We start from the raw sequence: 21,549 nt of genomic DNA, 5'->3' as shown, positions 1-21,549 counted from the left end.
CAGTTTCTAGTGGCTTCCTAGTATGTCTTACCATGAAGTAAGTCTCCTGGCATATAGCACATACAGGAAGACCACGATGTATCAAACCAGCCCCTGACTTTTTCTATTTCCTCCAGTAGAGTACACCCGGTGTTCACTGTTCCTGGACTATAACATCTGCTTGAATCACATTGTCACACACAAACAGAAACCAAGCAGAGTTAGTAGCAAAACTCCTAAATGACTAGATCCACTGCCAAGCTGGTCCTATTATATAAGACAAGCAAAAACATTCTTGGTTATATACATGTGTAACAAAGTATGACGTTGTGTAACAAGAAATATGTTTTTGGCCTCTGGTTGTATTCATCTATTCTCTCATTGCTATAAGGAAACACCTGAGACTGGGTAATTTATAAAGAAGAGAGGTTTAATTGCCTCGCAGTTCCACAGGCTGTACAGGAAGCAAGGCGACATCTGTTTCTGGGGAGGCCTCAGGGAACTTACAATCATGGCAGAAGGCAAAGGGGGAGGGAGGTGTTTTCCATGGCAGGAGCAGGAGGAAGAGAGAGGGAGCAGGGAGGTGCTACACACTTTTAAACGATCAGATCTCGTGAGAACTCACTCACAACACCAAGGGGATGGTGCTAAACCATTCTTAAAGGATCCACCCCCATGATCCGATCACCTCTCACCAAGCCCCACCTCCAACACAGGGGATCACAATTTCACATGATATGTGGGTGGGGATGAAGATCCAAACCATATCGCTGGTATCCATTTAGTTCCTGATGTAGAGCTCCTGAAACCCTCATAAATAGACAGGGACACTACGGGCATCTTTTGTTCTCATATTTAATGATTTTTTCGTTTGTTTGTTGTTGTTGTTGTTGTTGTTGTTGTTGTTTTTGAGACGCAGCCTCATTCTGTTGCCCAGGCTGGAGTGCAATGGTATAATCTCTGCTCACTGCAAATGCCGCTTCCTGGTTCAAGCGATTCTCCTGCCTCAGCCTCCCGAGTAGCTGGGACTACAGGCGCCCACCACCATGCTCAGCTAATTTTTGTATTTTTAGTAGAAACGGGTATTGCCATGTTGGCCAGGCTGATCTCGAACTCCTGACCTCCAGTGATCTGCCTTCCTTGGCCTCCCAAAGTGCTGGGATTACAGGCGTGTGCCACCATACCCAGCCCTCATACTTAGTCTTTGAGCCCAGTTCCTCACACAGAGCTCATAAGAGCTCTGTAATTTCCTGAGGAACACGAGTATCTGACACAGAGCTGCAAAATCTTTTGGCATCTATTGGGTAAGGGGGGCATCTTTTGTTCTAATGAGGTGACTCTTGGTGGGCTCCTCAATGGTCTCAGGATGCGTAAGTGGCTGGTTGCCAGGAAAACCATCTGAGTAGAGGCTGAAACTCTCAGCCCCACTCTCTGACCTCTGGGGAGGGGAGAGAGGCTGAGGGTTGAATTGATCACCAAGGGTCAATGATGTAATCATCAGTCATGTCTACATAATGGAGAGGCTCCTGGTTGCTGAGGTGCCAGGAAGCTGGCACACCTGGAAAGGGCATGGACACCCCACCCCCCTGCCTACATGCCCTACTGTGCATTTCTTCCTTCTGGCTGTTCATCTGTATCCCTTGAAATATCCTTTATAGGCCAGGCGTGGTGGCTCACGCCTGTAATCCCAGCACTTTGGGAGGCCGAGGCGGGCAGATCACGAGGTCAGGAGATCGAGACCATCATGGCTAACACGGTGAAACCCCGTCTCTACTAAAAATACAAAAAATTAGCCGGGCATGGTGGGGGGCGCCTGTAGTCCCAGCTACTCAGGAGGCTGAGGCGGGAGAATGGTGTGAACCCAGGAGGCAGAGCTTGCAGTGAGCCAAGACTGCGCCACTGCACTCCAGTCTGAGTGACAGAGCAAGACTCTGTCTCAAAAAAAAAAGAAAGAAATATCCTTTATAATAAACCAGCAAATATAAGTAGTTGCCTAAGTTCTGTGAGCTGCCCTGGTAGATGAACTGAGCCTGAGAAGGGGTGATGGAAAGCCAAAATGAGAGACAGTCAGTCGGAAGCACAGGTCACAATCTGGCGATTCAGGTTGGCATCTGAGGAGAGAGGCAGTAGTCTCTTGTGACTGAGCCCTTACCTTGTGGGATCTGACAGTATCGCCAGGTGGGCAGCATCGGAACTGAACTGAACTACACAGCTGGTGCCTGCTGGAGAATTGCTGGGTGTGTGTGTGTGTGGAGGGGGGAATCTCCACATATCTGGTATCTGAAGTGTTGTGTTGAGTGGTGCATTAGAGTAGAAAGAACACCTCAGTTCTTCCCATCTCTAACGGCTGGTATCTGCTGGGGAACGGACTGGCTGCTGGCGTGGAGAAATCCTCACATGTTTTAGAGACCAAGGGCGAAGTGGTCTGTATTAGAATAAGAAAAACACTTCGGTTTTTTCCTATCTCTTACAGACCAGAGGAAGGGGAAGGGTGGTGTATCTTCAAGAAACTACTAACCCGAACCCAGAACCCAGCCACCTCGCTACTAAGGTAAGTCAAAAGCACTTGGGAAATTCACAAAGGAAGGACACCAGGAAGCAGGTGGTGCAGAGCTCGGACACAAATCCCTGCAGAAGCTCGTGGGACAAACAGGTCCCTGCAGCTCCTAGTGTGGACTCTCCCATGTTCCAAGGGCAGATGCTCCTAAACGTGGGACTCAGGACAAACACTCAGGGTTATTTCCCTTGAAGTGACACACTAATTTCACTCATTTTAAAGACCAAGTCTGAATAACTGACTTGTCAGTCGCTCTTTTAAGTAAAAGTGCAAAAGTAAATACATAAATAAAAAAAAAAATAGAAATTTAAAAATAGGCCAGGTGCAGTGGCTCACACTTGTAATCCCAGCACTTCAGGAGGCCAAGCTGGGTGGACAGCTTGAGCTCAGGAATTTCAAATCAGCCTCACCAACATGGAGAAACTCCATCTCTTCCAAAAATACAAAAATCAGCTGGGTGTGGTGGTGTGTGTGTGTTGTCCCAGCTACTTGGGAGGCTGAGGCGGATCACCTGAGCTCAGGAAGTCAAGGCGGCAGTGAGCAGTGATCGTGCCACTGCACTCCAGCCTGGGTGATGGAATGAGACCCAGTCTTAAGTAAATTAATTAATTAATTAAGTAAAAGTGATGCTCCATGAGAGTAGTGGCTAGTTCCATTCACTACTCAAAAAAAAAAAAAAAAGTTTTTTCCTGAAAAATAATGATCTCTCAGAGGCGCTTTATCCATACTTCTCATTTTATTACGAAGAATATTTTTAAAAAGTAAGGTTTTTTCATATTCTCAAAAAATACCAGAAAGCAGGTGGCCCATTGCTCAGACGAGAAACCCTGCAGCACAGTTAAGGTTTGATGACATTAATACTGCTTCATCAAGGCCACTCTCAAATGAAACTGACTTTTTTCATTTATTACTGCACATGGTGGGAGGGGAAGATCAGGAGGGCCACTAGTGGCTGTGCAGCTACTGCCTTGACTCACACCAAGACACAAGCAGTCTCATCCACCTCTACTTTTGCACCATTCGGGCAACTGTCAACAGTGAAAACAACAAAAGCATCAAAGTACTACCATGAAAGTGGTTTGGCCTTAAAGACCCTCTGGTCTTATAGACCCCCCGGCAGTCCACAGACCATGCCTTGAGAACAGCTGTCGCAGACGGCAGGAAAACTAAAACTTCAGGATGGGTTTTCACGGTTTTGTTTTTGTTTTTTTAACAATACAGTAAGTACACAAATAATCTTAAAACACCTAAGTGTGTCTAAAAGACCAAACATTGCTCTTTTTTTAAAGACTTAAGAATTTGCAAGCATGGCTGTGTGCAGTAGCTCATGCCCACAATCCCAGCACTTTGGCAGGATCCTTTGAGCCCAGGAATTCAAGATCAGCCTGGACAACATAGAGAGAACCTATCTCTACCAAAAAAAAAAAAAAAAAAAAGTCAGGTGTTGGTGCTACAGGGGCACAACTATATGGTCCCAACTACTTGGGAGGCTGAGGTAGGAGGATCGCTTGAGCCCAGGAGGTTGAGGCTGCAGTGAGTCATGATTGCACTACCGCACTCTAGCCTGGGTGACAGGACAAGACCTTGTCCCCAAAACAAAACAGAAACAGAATTATAGGCCGGGCGCGGTGGCTCAAGCCTGTAATCCCAGCACTTTGGGAGGCCGAGACGGGTGGATCACGAGGTCAGAAGATTGAGACCATCCTGGCTAACACAGTGAAACCCCGTCTCTACTAAAAAATACAAAAAACTAACCGGGCGAGGTGGCGGGCACCTGTAGTCCCAGCTACTCCGGAGGCTGAGGCAGGAGAATGGCGTAAATCCCGGAGGCAGAGCTTGCAGTGAGCCGAGATCCGGCCACTGCACTCCAGCCTGGGCGACAGAGCGAGACTCCGCCTCAAAAACAAAACAAAACAAAACAAAACAAAAAAACAGAATTATATACAATTATCAAACATGGAAAATACTAAGTCTATGCCCTGATCAGCTCACTCAGGCTCTGTGGGTGGGTAAGGGCATCTTTAAGGCAAAGCAAAAGCAAACATGATGCTTTAATGCACAAGCTGGATTTTATGTCATTGATTCAAATTAGTTGACACTGATAAAATGTATTCCCTCATTTTCACAAACTAGTTTTCAAAGCTCAAGTTACAATACTAAAATATTTGACAACCTTGAGACTAAGGTAATGCCCTAAAATGCAGTGCTCTAAATTATGCCATTATAAAGGTACTAATTAATTAACAGTCAATGAAAGATAGCCAACTCAATCTCATAGCCAGGTCTTTTTAAACACTGGATAATCGGATTGAAATTCTTTTCCTTCCAAATAGTCTTCTTTTTTTCAAAAGTTCAGTTTATCTGCAAATAACATGCCATCAACCTGTAGTTGCCTTTGACAACCTATTTTGATTACAGCATCTTTTCCAGTAAATCTTTCACAGAAAGTGAATTAGTGTCAATGCCAATTTTTATAATATGTAATGGAGCATAACCTCCTTAGAGGAGGTGGTTCCAACAACAAATTACATGAATGCTCAAATCCTTACCCAACCTATTTCAAAAAGATGAATTTCAGCTTCTATGGAAACAATGATTTTAAACTGCTTCTCTGTTATTTCTAAGAAACACACATAAAAATGTACACCTATGTTAAATCCAAACTTTAATGGCACTTGCAATGTTCAAGAATAAACACCATAATCCTTGGCAAGTTAGAAAATTGTAAAATTCTGTTAATGAACCATAAAATACAACACTTTTTTTTACTAATATGCTAATTTAACTGTAAAGAAAAGGAAACCTACTTTTTTTCACAAAAGAATGCAAAACATTCTTCAGAGTAGCAGAATCACATAAACTTCAAATGTGCATATACAGACTATATTTTCAGTCTACCACAATTCCTGAGAAATATTTAGGTCCAAATAAATAATGCACAGACGGTGCATTAGTCCATTCTCACACTGCTGCAAAGAAATACCTGTGACTGGGTAATGTATAGAGAAAAGAGGTTTAACTGGCTCATGGTACTGCAGGCTGTCCAGGAAGCAAAGTGGCTTTCACTCGGCTTCTGGGGAGGCATCAGAAAACTTAAAATCATGGCAGAAAGCAAAGCCAGGGCAAGCTTTCTTGCAGGCACAAGTGTCAGGGGGAGATTCTACACACTTTTAAACCACCAGATCCCTGAGAACTCACTGTCAGATCCCTGAGAACAGCCCAAGGTGACGGTGCTAAACCATTCACGAAGGATCCGCCCCCATGATCGATCACTTCCTAGCAGGCCCCACCTCCAACACTGGGGATCACAGTTCCACGTGAGATTTGGGTGGGGCACAGTTCCAAACCTTTTATAGATGGATAAAACCAATGAAAAAAAAAAAAGGCCAGGCGCAGTGGCGCAAGCCTGTAATCCCAGCACTTTGGGAGGCCGAGACGGGCGGATCACGAGGTCAGGAGATCGAGACCATCCTGGCTAACACGGTGAAAACCCATCTCTACTAAAAAAATACAAAAAAACTAGCCGGGTGAGGTGGCGGGCGCCTGTAGTCCCAGCTACTCGGGAGGCTGAGGCAGGAGAATGGCATGAACCCGGGAGGCAGAGCTTGCAGCGAGCTGAGATCCGGCCACTGCACTCCAGCCTGGGTGACAGAGCGAGACTCCGTCTCAAAAAAAAAAAAAAAAAAAAGGTTGGCTAAAGATTACAATTCATAAATTCTTTAATTCAACTCATACTTCAACAAGATGTCCACTGAACAAGCAAAATATTAGTTGCTCTGAATCTATGCAATGGTGTAAAAATATTAAAACCCAGGTTTCATTTTAAAGCAATGAAGACTGTCTAGAGATCACGCAGGAAAGACCTTTAGAAGTGCAATCGTTTTCTTAAAATTAGATTTCCTGGAAAGGAAGTGTCCTCTACAGATCAAGAAGTTGCCAGCAATTCACAGTCCCTTAGAAGCAGACATGAGCTCTTTTCTCCAGGCATGGTAAAACCCTGCACTGAGCTGACATCCCTCTCTCATCCGGCAGACGGTGCAGGGCATGGCAAATGGGCGGAAAAGAATGAAAGTAGATGGCCCTGTAATTTTACCTACCTGGTATCAGGCTCCAGCTACCCAAACAGATTAGCCCAACTGATGGAATGCATTCTTTAAATTTTAAGTTCTAACTGCCATCCAACTTCAGCACAAAGGATGCATATCCACCGGTATCTTTTCTGTGACATCAAAAAAAAAAAAAAACCTGGAAAAGCTACAATGCTTCATGAAGCTGCCTGGGCAGCGTTTTCTGCCCTGCCATAGACTCCTGGCAAAGGAGGCTGTGTATTTTCCAGGCATGATAAAGAAAGTGATAATTAGCCACCTGGGAACCAGTTTTATTTTGGATTCCAAACAGACCCTTCAGGTGATCCAGATAAGCCTTTTGTTCATGGAATGTTGTCAGCATCTGTACAATGCAGATCTTTTTATAAAGAACTTTCAGAGCATCCAATGAAACTTTCTTTTTAGAGCAAGTCTTCATAGTAAAGCAACTAAACCCATAAACAAGTCACATTTTTAATTCAAAGCTGCTTCCCCCTGTCCTCCTGCACCCCCCCCCAACATCCCCCACCCCGTTCCTTAATGGGAGACCTGTAGTTAAAATGAGCAAGAAATCAATGTACTGAAACCCAGAGGCAAAATTTCTGTTATCCCGTTTTCCTAGACATCTGTAGCAAGGGATTTGGGGTGTGTTTGGAAACTGGTAATCATTCTAATGGGCTTCTGCCAGCTCCCATCACTCAACCCACTAACTGGATGATGACAGAGCAAACTGGGGCAGGCATTCAAATCTGACAGCTGGCTGGAGAAAAGGGAAGGAAGCCACATTTTTTAAATGAAAAGATGAAAATAATGTATTCCATTTTTCCTCCATACCAACCATAATCATTGTCCACAGGAAGCCCCTGAAACCCACTAACAGGAACACAGCCACAAGAAACTTGGCAGAGTCCAGCAAAGCATATTCTCCTACCAAAATGCTTGACTTTTTCAAGCTAAAAAAAAAAATTGCCAATGAAGAGCACAGAGAGCCATCTGCCAAGAACCTTCCAACTTCTCCATTCAGGCGTCTGTACCTATTGGGAAGGCTTAATTTTACATGTAAAGGAATAGGGATTGAATTATTGGATTACAAACGCTTAGAGAAATATGCTTTGCCTACTAGGAACTTCTAAATTTACATTTTAAAGCCAACTAAATCTTTAAATGTCTACTCTAACTGTGAAATTCAAATAGCAATTACACAAGGACTGGGTTTTTTTTTTATTTCCTCCCTATTATTAATGAATACACAGCAACAGAAAACAGATGCTGGAAGATCTAGTGGTACCACTAAATATAGGCAGATGTTTTCCAAGGAAAGCAAGGGCTGGACCTGATCCAGAGAGCATCACAGGGGAGTGGACAGCCCGTGGGTCAGTCTGATGAAAGCAGAGGGACAACGCTGGTTTTGAGTCCCAGTTCAACATCACTTTGCCAATGCACCATTTTCAAGAAAATGAGAAGTGAGCAGAAAACTCTGGATTTAAGGAATGACACTTCAGGGACAGCAGGTTCACCAGCTGTGAAATCCCCACGGCCTTCAGGCAGCTTCATTCCCACACCTGCCTCGCGTGTGGAGTGTACGCAGTGTCGGCACCTTGGGAAAGTGAACAGAGACCAGCCCATGGACCATCTCTGTACCCTGCCTTCACTCCTGATGGGACAGACAGGGGCTGGCTGAAATCCCAGGAAGAGTAGTTTCAATCCCATCAAAAAGGCCTACCACTCTCTTGGCCGGGTGTGGTGGTTCACACCTGTAATCCCAGCACTTTAGGAGGCTGAGGTGAGAGGGATCACTTGAGGTCAGGAGCTCCAGATCAGCCTGGCCAACATGGTGAAACCCCCGTCTCTACTAAAAATACAAAACTTAGGCCAGGCGCAGTGACTCACGCCTGTAATCCTAGCATTTTGGGAGGCCGAGGCGGGCAGATCACGAGGTCAGGAGATCGAGACCATCCTGGCTAACACGGTGAAAATCCGTCTCTACTAAAAATACAGCTGGCCATGGTGGCGGGCGCCTGTAGTCCCAGTTACTCAGGAGGCTGAGGCAGGAGAATGGCGTGAACCCGGAAGGTGGAGCTTGCAGTGAGCGGAGATCACGTGACTGCACTCCAGCCTGGGTGACAGAGTGAGACTCCATCTCAAAAAAAAAAAAAAAAAAAAAATTAGCCGGGCGTGGTGGCGTGCACCTGTAATCTCACCTACTCGGGAGGTTGAGGCAGGAGAATTGCTTGAACCCAGGAGGCGGAGGTTGCAGTGAGTCGAGATCGTGCCACTGCACTCCAGCCTGCACTACAGAGTGAGATGCTGTCTCAAAAAAATAAATAAATAATATAAAATAAAAGAAAATAAATAAATAAATAAATTTTTTTTAAAAAAGGCCTACTACTCCCTTTCCAGCAGCCAGCATGGGAGTGTGTGGAACAGACTCTGGGGAGCTAAGGCAGAAGATTTGGGGTGAATAACAAGTTTGGTGTTTGCCTTGCAGCCTTGCTTCTTCGTATTTGGGTAGTTGCTAACAAGACAAACAGGTTCCAGCAATTCTCAAACGTTATTGCTAAGGACTAAGAGACAAACTTGCTGCTAACTTCCTGAGGCTTGTAAACAGTAATCTGCCAAAAATAAATAAGTAAGAGAACAAGCACTAAAGACATAAGCACTAAGAATAGTACCCAACCGCCCTTGGCACTTTGGGCAGCGTAATGCTGCAATGTATTATCATAGGAAGCTTTCCCCTCCGCCGCCCCCATGAAGGAGTCGAGAATAGGAACCAGCTACTTGGCCAGGATTATTTGAAAGTTGACGTTCCTAGAAGCAGACGAGATTTCCTGTAGAGGCTTTTCTAGCAAGACAAAGTGAAAACTACCAACAAACATTTCCTGGGCTTCTCCTAGCACGAGGTCCTGTGCAGGATACTGTCACGCAAATTAATATTCATCACTCTCTTTTCAGGCACCCAGGAATTGTAGTTTTCTGTGCAACAGAGATTGGGGAGCTAAGGCTGAGGATTCAGGGTGAATAACAGGTCTGATGCTTGTCTGCAGAACAGCCAGCTGACTTCTGAAGTTGATTCCTCCAACATTATGAAGCGTATGTAGCTCGGGAAAAACTGCAGCCGGCCTTAAATCACATAGCATAAGCAAAGGGCTCTTCCCTGGAATATGTCTCATTTACTATTTGAATAAACAAAATTCAACAACCTGAACAATAAATAAAATAATAAGGGAATCTGCTGGATCCACTGAAAAGTCATGCTCACTTATTCAAATTTATTATGCCTCATTTCCCCATGCGTTATATTTAAACCTTTGATTTTTTAAAAAATAGCATCATTATTGAAAACTAATGTTATGCTTCAAAGCTCTATTACTTGAACTGTTCATAAATTGATTTATGGCTACTGCTGAGTTCCCTGAAAGACTGTATTGTATGCATTCTCCTTCAGTTTCACCAACACCATTAATAAAGATATCCCTACATCAACGTTTGCCCTCCTGCAGGGAGCTAGGTATTTATACCTGAAAAAAAAACTTTCACTTAAATTGCTTTAATGGGTTTTAAGTAAAACACTACTCCCAGTGATTTATTTTTCCCTTTGATTGGCCAAGGATTTGAAATATAGCTCACAGGGTAAATTCGTAAATAATCATGCTAGCACCATATTTGGGAGCTATAAAGCAGTAGGAGCTGCAGGTTTCTATCTGCCCATTGTTGAAGCCTCCTAAACATTCTAGAGCTGAGGATGTAGGCGTGTATGGAATAATACATCATCCCATATAGGCATCTCTGTCTCTCCCACTAAATCAGGGTCGGGAATGACATCTCCTTTGTAGACTAAATTGGAAACCAGGTATATTTCAGAGGATAATAGGAGCTTCTTAGCTTTTAACACATGTAATATTAAACCACGTTGCAACAATTTCAATATGTCCCCAGCATAAGATTTCTCAGCACAAGTCACCAATAAGAATGGAGGACATGCTATCATTTAAGTCACTGGATTGAAAAAAACCCAAACATACAGTAGGTTCTTAATATAACACTGTTAAAATAACAGAAGGTCACACACTCCATGACAGCTCAAACCGTGAGAATAAAGAAACCAGTATGTGACTAAAAGGACCACCTTGTGCAGAAGAGAAACCAAAACCACTGTTCTTGCAGGAGGCAGAGCCAGGACAGGCTCCAATATTTAGGAGCTTTCTCTATCCAACTCTGTTTACTGTCCCTATTTTTCCCTTATGATTAAACTTTTAATCTTCATTTTTTAAAAAAAAATGAATTTCACAAAGCTTTCTGCCCATCCTTTCCAGTGTCTTCTAGAACTTGGTTCTAGTAATTGTTCCTTCTTTACCCTAAATCTTCCACTTCTCCCTCAAAACCAGGAAATATCTCAGTGCACTGGTAAATAGTGACATCTACACAGGTTATGAGAAACTGGGCTCTCTTACTGCCGGTGTCGCCCAGAGCCACTTGACATCCTTGTACCTCCGTTTCTTATTCATAACACTGGGAATAGTAATTGTCCCAGCATCTCAGAGCTGTTGGATGGATTCAACGAGCTCGTTGATATACAGCTGCTGGATATAGGTGATATGGAGCAAGCCCTCCAAAATGTCGGCTACTTTAATCATCAACAACCTCTTCCTTGCCTTATAACATTCTTTAAAAAAAAAAAAAAAAATTATTGGCCTCTTTTTCACCTTTCCCTCCTTCCTTCCCATCATAAACATTTACCTGAAATTAGTTTCCCACAACCACCAAGCTCCTAAAATCGCCTGGGCAAAGGTCCTAAGGATCTTCACACTGCCTTGTATCTCCACGCTGCCAACTTATTCAGTCTGTATCCTGACACGGCAAGTGACTCCATCTTTACATTCTAAGACCTCTTTTGCTACATCTGAAGTTCCTGACCACTCACTCATTCTGGAACCTTTCTACTTTCCCCAGCCCCCGAGACACGATTCCCTCTTGGTCCACCCCTCATTCTCATTCTCCAAGCTCCTTGCTGAGCTGCTCCTTCTCTTTGTGCCCCTCCAACACAGGGAATGGATCTGCTTTCATAGTTTTAACTACTGCATACATCTAATAAGAACCAAGAGTGCGTCTCTATCTGAATCTGTCAAATTTGACTCACAAACCCAAGGTAAACTGGACATCACCATTTGTATCTTCTACAGACACATCAAACTCAAAATGTCCAAAATAGAATTGATCCTGTCCACCCTCAGTTTCTATTCTTATATTCCTAATCTCAGATCATGAAACCACTACCAGAAATCCGTGGGTTATCTTCAATGTTCCCCGTCTCACCACTCACACACTTAATCAGCATATGGCTACTAATTTTTTGAAGTATTTGGCAGGTTTTCTCCCTTCTCCTCATCCTTACTACCACTGCCCTAGTTCATTCCTTATCTCGCTTGAACTTTCACAAACACCTCTTACCTAATCTCTCTGCCTCCACCTCCACCTCCACGTTGCCCTCAGAGTGGTCTGCAGAGACCACAAAACCGTCCACATCACTGAATGTGTCATGGGCTTTCCATCAATGACTGCATAAAAACCATGTTCTCTGACATACATCCAGCCAACTTCTTTGCCTATCACCTTCCTGAATGTCACATCCACTTGGCATCATGCCACCTGTGGCTTCCTATACAGGCTTTCCAATTGCTCAAGTGGGTCCAGCTGCAGGCACTCCACTCACACCTCCCAAGCTAGCAGGTGAACTCCTACCATCTTCCGAATTCAGCTCTGACTTTACCTGCAAGAAGCCTTCTTTATCCCACCTCACAAGCCGATCTAGTGTAGTGCTTCCTTTCCTCATCTCTCACCTGGGATGCTATGGCAACCCATGGCCACCTCCCTTTGCCATTTCATTTGCCCATTCCTACAAAATGTGGCTACTTCTCATCAGTCCCTTGAGGGCAGGAACTGTGTCCTGATTATTTTCATGTTCTCAACTGCCACACAGTAGGACTCATTATTAACTGAACTGAGAATAGTTATACTAAATTATAAGCAAAAAGAAACACCCCAAATACTTAAAGAAGAACGATGCCTGGCATAGTCTTGTACAACCAGTACTCTGAGATACATATCAATATAGACATATATGGTATACTCATCCTCCCTTGGGGAGTAGAGCAGCAAACACAGATAAATCACTAATTACAATATTTCTTTATAACCATGAGGAAAAGCTTGATATAATAAACTATAGATTGTCTTCATGCCCATTTGGATGGGTACTGTTTTTAAAAGGTGTTGGCAATGATGCAGAGAAATTGGAACCTTTGTGCACTGTTGGATAGACTGTAAAATGGTGTAACTACAATGGAAAATTGCACAGAAGCCCCTCAAAAAATTAAATAGAACCATCATGTAATCCAGCAATCTCAATTCTGGCTATCTATCCTAAAGAATTGAAAGCAGGGTCTCAGAGATATTTGCACACCCATGTTCACAGCAACACTACTCAAGAGTAGCCAAAAGGTGGAAGCAATGAAGAGTTGCTGTTTGATAGGCAGAGAGTTTCAGTTTTGCAAGATGAAAAGTTCTGGAGGTCTGTATCAAAAGGTGACTATAGTTAGCCCAGGCATGGTTGCTCACACCTGTAATCCCAGCACTTGGGGGAGGCCAAGGCAGCCGGATCACTTGAGGTCAGGAGTTTGACAAGCCTGGCCAAAATGGAAAAACCCCATCTCTACTAAAAATGCAAAAATTAGCTGAGCGTGGTAGCGCACGCCTGTAGTCCCAGCTACTCGGTAGCTGAGGCACAAGAATTGCCTGAACCCATGAGGTGGAGGTTGCAGTGAGCCGAGATTGTGCCACTGCACTCCAGGCTGGGCGACAGAGCTAGACTCCATCTCAAACAACAACAAAAAAAGGTGAATATACTTAACGCTACTACCAAACCGTATGCTTACAAGTGGTTAAAATTGTAATTTTATTCATTGACAGATAAAAAAATAAAATGATATTGAAGATCCCTAACACAAAAATCTGAAATCTGAAATGCTCCAAAATTTGAAACTTTTTAAGTACCAACATGATGCTTCAAGGAAATGCTCATTAGAGCACTGCAGATTTCAGATTTTTGATTAGGAATGCTCAACCCGGAAGAATTCTGCAAATATTCCAAAATCTGAAAAAATCCCCAATCTGAAACATTTCTGGTCCCAAGCATTTCAGATAAGGGATATTCAATGTATATATCCACACAATGTTATATTATTATTCAGCCCTAAAAAGGAAAGGAACCCTGTCACAGCTACAATGTGGGTGAGCCTGGAGGATATTACGCTAAGTGAAACAAGAGAATCACAAAAAGACAAATACTGTATGATTCCATTTACGAGTTAGCCAAAGTAGTCAAATTCAAAGAAACAAAGTAGAATAGTAACTGCCAAAGGCTAGGAGGAAGAGGAAATGAAGAGCTGTTGTTTGATAGGCAAACAGTTTCCGTTTTGCAAGTTGAAAAAAGTTCTGGAGGTCTGTTTCAAAAAGTGAATCTACTTAACACTACCAAACCATACGCTTACAAGTGGTTAAGATTGTAATTTTTATGTTAGGCATCTTTTACCATAATTTTTTTTGTGTAGATTAAAACCTGTAGATTGAAATTTTGAAAAATTTAAAAGGAATATCCAAATTTTACTGCTTTAAAAAAAAATGCTGTCAGCCAGGTAATCTCAGCACTCTGGGAGGCCAACGCGAGCAGATCCCTTGAGTTCAAGACCAGACAATGGGGTGAAACCCTGTCTTCTACAAAAAAGACAAAAATTAGCTGGACGTGGTGTCCCAGCTACTTGGAAGGCTGAGAAGGGAGGATCAACTGAGCCCAGGAGGTTGAGGGTGCAGTGAGCCCTGATCACGCCACTGTACTGCAGCCCGGGCGACAGATTAAGGCCCTGTCTCAAAAAAAGAAAAAAAAAAAAGAAAAAAGAAAATGCTGTCTACCAAGTGGTGCATCGATATCCACAGCATCATTCCTCTGTGCTTTCCACAGCCAAACTGCCCATATATTTCTTCTCTAAATTGGATCTTAATCTACATGAGAAAATGCAGAACCAGTAAATACAAAAATCGAGCATTAAATAAAATTAAGCCTCTGGAAAGAGAAGTTCGATTTTTAAAGTAAACATCATAATTCTGTCTGCCCAGTGCACTAAAATCTCTGGAAGCTTTTAGCAGCAGCAGGATCCTAATTGCATAACCTTGTTTCCAATGAGTGAGAAATTATGCTATAATTTTACTTATCAAAAGAACATATGAGTAGCGCGACGCCACCCACCGCCCCATCATCCATCTGCCTTTCTCGTTCATTAATTACATATGCTTCCGACTCTTCCTTTCTGATTACCCTGAATGCTAACGCTTACTCTCCAAATGGGGAATATCCCCTCTCTGTCTTGCTTCCAAATTGTCTGATTAAACCATACTACTCCCAGCTTCTAATCCTAGAGTTATTCCGGGAGCTTTCCTTCCCTATCTTACTTTCTCCACACCAAAGTGTCTTCCTCACTTCAACCATCACTTAGTTCTTAGCACCTTATCTTTTTCAGCTAATCTTCCAAATTAGCCCAACACCAACTTTGATTTTTCTCCTAAGACGTTTAAAGCCATCGTGAGCCACTATTCACTTAAAAAGTGTGGTCGGGTTTTGGGTCTGTTATTGTACAACTACCACCTCGTTTCTTCAGTTTCCCTCTAGGGGTATAAATCGTGTCTGCATGTGGCAGATAGAATCCCTGGGCTGGAATCTTCATGGTTTTAAGGGTTACTCTGATTTCAGTCTGTTTCATTTCCTTCCAGGTCTCAGAGATATTGAGCTTGGATTTTGACCATGGGTTCTGGAGTTCATTTGGTTCCCAGCCTCGCCCATTCCTGGCTATGTAATTTCAAGGAAATTACCTAAACACTCCGAGTTTCGATTCTATCATCAATAAAATGAAGGAAATGCTAGCACTTGCCATGTACATTGATTGATATAGGGATTAATCATGGAAATAAAGAGTTGAGGTCCACATCCTGGTACAGAGACTCAAAAAATGTCAGTGATGGTAGATGCCAGCTCCCTTGGGGAAGGAAATATAATGGCTATAATTCTTTGGAGTTTAGACGATGTCACAGAGCCTTATCCTGAGGAGCTCCCTGACTCTGCAGAGGCCATGAACAATGTCACAAACGTAGAGAGCTGGACTACAGTGGTGCCATCAGGATGCAGGCGTCAGCACTGTATCCTGAATAATGGTACCATTAAAAGTAACTCCCCTTGAATGGCTCACAGCCCCCATGACATATTACAAACTATACGTCTTGATGTTACCACAAATCCCTAGAGGCCCTTGATGCATTCAAGTCTTCTATATAGTAAGTCACAAAACTAGTGCTGAACTTCACTGAGTTGGAAAAAAAGAAAAATGACTAACCACCTGTGACCCACACACCCAGCTCTCTCAGAAAGACATTTGCTCCTGAAGTCAAAGGCAAGAACTCCAAAAGACAAGCTAAAAAAGAAAAACAGAACACTTTTTTTTAAGATACATCTTTTCTCCCTTAAAGTCCTGCATCAAAATGACATGTCCATCATCTATCAAATTAATAAATTCCCTTAAGATTATAAATCCAGCATGGTCTATACTGCGGGGCAAAAGGCACTCACACCCCAGGGGTGAGAATGTAATCTTACACTAGGTTTTTAGAGGGTAACTTGGCAACAAATATCAAAAGCCCTAAAAAAAAAAAAAAAAAAAAAAAAAAAAAAAGTCTACACTGGGGCCGGGCACGCTGGCTCACGCCTGTAAGCCCAGCACTTTGGGAGGCTGAGTGAGGTGGATCACCTGAGGTCAGGAGTTCGAGACCAGCCTGGCCAACATGGAGAAACCCTGTCTCTACTAAAAATACAAAAATCAGCCGGGCATGGTGGCGGGCGCCTGTAGTCCCAGCTACTTGGGAGGCTGAGGCAGGAGACTCGCTTGAACCTGGGAGGCAGAGGTTACAGTGAGCCAAGATCGTGCCACCGCCCTCCAGCCCGGGTGACAGAGAGAGACTCTCAAAAAAAAAAAAAAAAAGTCTATATTGTTTGACCCAATGATTGCTTCTACCAGCTTTTGCTGCAATAATTAGATATCCATACAAATATTTATGCAGAAAGATATTCATGCCAGCATTACTAATAATAATGAAAAATAAAAAACAACAATAGAAGGTGAATTAAATATGAAATTAATGACAGGGCCAGGCATGGTGGCTCACGCCTGTAATCCCAGCACTTTGGGAGGCTGAAACAGGCAGAACAACTGAGGTCAGGAATTCGAGACCAGCCTGGCTAACATGGTGAAACCCCATCTCTACTAAAAATACAAAAATCAGCCAGACATGGTGGCGGGCGCCTGTAATCTTAGCTACTTGGGAGGCTGAGGCAGGAGAATCGCCTGAACCTGGAAGGCAGAGGTTGCAGTGAGCGGCGATCGCACCACCGCACTCCAGTCTGGGCAACAGGCAACAGAGTGAGACTCTGTCGTGCAAAAAAAAAAAAAAGAAAAAGAAAAAAAGAGGATGAATGACCGAACATTCATAAAGTAAAATATTACACAGCCATTAATTCCTGAAAAATAAGAAAATGAGAAAATACACGTGACAAGTGTAAAAAGCAGCATAAAACTATGTAAAAACTACATTATCAAATACACATCTAAAAGTACAGGGGGGAAAAAAAAGACTGTAAAGATATGGCATTATGGATGATTTATTGTTTTTCAAATTGGTTCCAAAGAACATATATGACTTTTACACATGAAGGCAAAGGAAAATGATTTTTAGAAAAATTTTGCCTAGTGTTTGCTAGCAGTTTTTACCACACTCCTTTCCACAAGTCTAATTTTCACACACACAAAATACTCTAATGTTTTCCAAAACTTTCTTCTTAAATTGACTCTAAACCAACTCCTTGATTTGGAGCTGAACCTGAAAAACTCAGATGGAAATTATTGTAATTTCATTCAACAAGTAGCATTTCACCCACCCAAAGACTGAGTAGGTGAAAGAAGAACTATACTTAGCAACCATATCCTTAGGTTTAAACTTAATAGTTACAATATTCAATTAAAAAAAAAAAAACAGTTTAAACCCATATTGAAATAATGCTAAAAATAGTCATGCTGCCTGTGCCAATTATTTTCCCCAGTGGGAGACTTTCCAGGTTAAATATGAATGTTGGTGGAATTCCTTCCCATAATTAAGGGAAGACTGAAAAACAAGGAACCTGCACCACCAACTTTCCTGTACAGGAAAGAAGATCTCTGATAAAATGTATCCCCTGGAAACCCCAAAGCCTTCTCTCAAAGACTCCAAGGATCTCTCTCCACTGTCACCTCCTATAATGTTGAAGGATTTCTCATTGCCTGTCCTTGGAGAATCCCATTCAGTGTGCACACAGCAAAACTGCTGTTAAAAAGTCAGCTGAAATCTAGATTAAAATAATAATTTACCTTGATGTATGACCACATTAGCAGCAAACAAAACATAACATAGATCAGTAGTAGGAACCATTCCTTGTGCTTAATGGGACTTTTCTTAAAGATGACCATGCAATCTAAAATGGACCTGTACCACTGCCCCCAAGCACTAAGTCTGTGCTAGCCAAAGCCACTAGCCAAGTGTGCCTATTGAGTATATGAAATGTGGCTAATCCAAGTTGAGATGTGCTCTAAGTATAAAATGCACACCAGATTTAGAAGACTTAATGCAAAGAAAATGATAAATATCTCTATTATTTATATATAATGGTAACATTATGAATATACTGGTTATAAGTTACATTAAGTTAGTTTCCCTTGCTTTTTACATTTCAAAATGTGGCTACTAGAATATTTAAAACTGCACATCTTGCATTGGATCTCCATTCTACTGCACTGTTCTAAGCCATCATCACATTGTCTATCTTCTTTAGAGTTCACATCACCATCTGAAATGGTCCTGTTGGTTTGTGGGGTATATTAGTCCGTTTTCATGCTGCTATAAAGAACTGCCAGTTCTTTATAACTTATAATTTAAATTATAGTGAGTGAAGAACTATACTTAGCAACCACATCCTTAAGTTTAAACTTCATAGTCACAGTATTCAATTTTAAAAAAAAGTTTAAACCCATATTGAAATAATGCTAAAGATAGTCATGCTGCCTGTGCCAATTATTTTTCCCAGTGAGAGACTTTCCAGGGTAACTTATAAAGTAAAGCGGTTTAACCAACCCCACAGTTCAGCATGGCTGGGGAGGCCTCAGGAAACTTACAATCATGGCAGAAGGCGAAGGGGAAGCAACGCACCTTCTTCACAAGGTGGCAGGAAGGAGAAGTGCCGAGCAGGGGGCAAGAGCCCCTTATGTAAAACCATCAGACCTCATGAGAACTCACTATCACAAGAACAGCATGGGGGAAACTGCCCCAGTGATTCAACTACCTCCACCATGTCTCTCTCTTGATACATGGGGATTACGGGAATTACAATTCAAGATGAGATTTGGGTGGGGACACAAAGCCTAACCATATCATGGGGTTTACTTACTATGGGCCCCAACCACCCCAACACTACAGAAGAAAAGCCCCTTTACAACAGGACTTGATTGTCCTGTCCACAGCCAAATGCTCAGCACCTAGAACCCAGCAGGTGTGCCTGATGTCATGATTAGGGAATAAATGATGAGAGAAGATTATGCATAAATAATGACACTGCCGTCAGTTGAGTCTCATCCCACAGTGAGCCAGCTCCTCTGCTAAGCCCATACTTTGGAAGTGAATCTTTCCTTGCCAATTCATCCTTTCTCCCTAACTCATGGGTCCCAGCTTGGGCTAGTGCTAGGTGTGGAGGTGTGAGATGAGCACCCAGTTCCAGTCCTGGCCTGGGACATCTAAGCTTAGCCATGTCACAGCTTCTGTGGACCTCTGCTGTTAAAAAAAAAAAAAATACATTTCTTTGTGGTAAAATGCTAAACTAAGACTCCTCTAGGAAGAGCAGAGCTGCCTTTTCTAAGGCTTCTCCCTCAGAGCCTCTTGCCCCCTATTTCAAGTGTCACTTTTTTCTTTTTCTGAGACGGTCTCGGTCTGTCACCCAGACTGGAATGGGGTGGTGTGATCTCAGCTCACTGCAACCTCTGCCTCCCAGGTTCAAGCGATTCTCGTGCCTCAGTCTCCCGAGTAGGTGGGATTACAGATGTCTGCCATAATGCCTGGCCAATTTTTGGATTTTTAGTAGAGACAGGCTTTCACCATGTTAGCCAGGCTGGTCTCAAACTCCTGACCTCAAGTAATCTGCCCACATCAGCTTCCAAAAGTGCTGGAATTACAGACGTTGAGCCACCACACCCAGCCAAAGGTCTCCTCTTTTAAAAGCCAACCCTCACCCTCAGGGAGGGCCCTACACTCAGGCCTGGGCTAGACACCCCTGCCCAGAGGGTTCCTGGGGTGGTCCCCAGCAGCTCCGACATTTGAGGGCTCACACACACACACGCACACACACGTGCACACACATGGAAGAAGGCTGAGGGGCCTCCTGCAGGGACCCATGTGCTACCCGCCCTCTGCACACACCCAGGCTCTGGGGTCTTGCACTCAAGTCAGTGAGTGTCAGGAAATGACGGGTAGTCCCGTCCCTCTAAGCTTTTCTCCAGCACACACTGGGGGAGTGTTTTGGTTATGTGATTTCCTCCACTAAATTGAGACGGCTGCAAATGTGATGTGTGTGTGTGTCTGAGAGAGGCAGGTCAATAAGGTAATGAAGGCCAGTCCCAGTTCCTGGGTGTGACACAGATGGGGTCTGCAACCCAGATGAACGAAATCACCAGAAGCTGGGGCTGCCCTAAGATGTGTCTTCCACGCCTCTGGACGTCTTCCTCCAACGTAAAGTCGCCTGTTAGAACGCTGAACTAACCAGAGTGGTTAACCTTACTAGACTCAAAAGGGGGTTTAAAGAAAAGGCAAAACCAATACCCAGATTTGCTAAGCTTCCCCCTCCCCACCACTTCCCCTGATAGCCTGTGCTCTGAAACCTACCGGCTTATGTTTAAAATCACCTCCATTTCACACAAGCTGTTATTATTCCCTCCCCAAACCAATATTCAGTATTTGTTTTCCATCATTTCCCCCTCTATTTAGCCAACAAAATGCCTGACAGGCCTGCAAGTGCCTTTCGCTTGCTGGTCTAGGGTGTGTGCCATTTGCTTGCTTCCCGACTGTTGGAAAGCGAATATTCTCCCCAGAGTGCCTCAGAGGTGGCCTTTCAGCTTCAAGGACACATTTTTAAATTTAGCAAAACCCTCCATTATATGGTAGAAAAAGCTGAAGTTCTGACTGCCTAGAATGGCCTATACTTTGTTTTATTTAGGGATGTATAGAATTGTTAAGCAAAATCACAAAATTAAGCTATTATTAAAATGCAGAAATTGGATTTTGGTGTTGCTCCCAGTCACTGAGCTTTCACCAGCGTTTGACACAGCAAGGCGGATGCAGCTGACTAAACACTTCACTGGTCCATGCAGCCCCTCTGCACATGAATAAACCTTACTAGTAAATGTAAGCAAAATTAAAGGCACTTTTTCAATGACAGCCCCTGAGAAGCTAAGGAAATAATAAGTGTAGTTATTACAAAACCGCAGAGGAATCATAAAAACCAAACCTCCAAATATGGTAAAGGGGAATGAGTTTTTCGAGGAGATAGTAAGCTTTTTGAAAGACTGTTATCTTTTCCCTTTTGTTAAAGTTTTACTGTAAACCGGTGTCTATGCAAATGGCTCAGCACACGTTGTTACCTTCTCAAAGAAACCATTTCTAATTGTTTCCATTTTTGGGGAAAGTAACTTTTCCCACTCTGTACTCCTAAACACATGGTCCTCTGTAACCACATTTCTTTTTTTTTTTTTTTGAGAC

At 43.1% G+C, this 21,549-nt stretch overlaps 1 protein-coding gene across 3 annotated transcripts in view; it reads right to left on the bottom strand.

Annotated features, from left to right (window-relative positions):
* The window catches only part of LOC105469029 (protein kinase C alpha), a 528,020-nt gene that overhangs the window by 413,456 nt on the left and 93,015 nt on the right, over positions 1-21,549 (bottom strand). The gene's annotated exons all lie outside the window — the stretch shown is intronic.

The sequence above is a fragment of the Macaca nemestrina genome, chromosome 17 (genome assembly GCF_043159975.1).
Source record: "Macaca nemestrina isolate mMacNem1 chromosome 17, mMacNem.hap1, whole genome shotgun sequence".
Taxonomy (NCBI): domain Eukaryota; kingdom Metazoa; phylum Chordata; class Mammalia; order Primates; family Cercopithecidae; genus Macaca; species Macaca nemestrina.
Note: the sequence above shows the minus strand (reverse complement) of the source record. Positions and strands in the feature narration are given on the sequence as shown.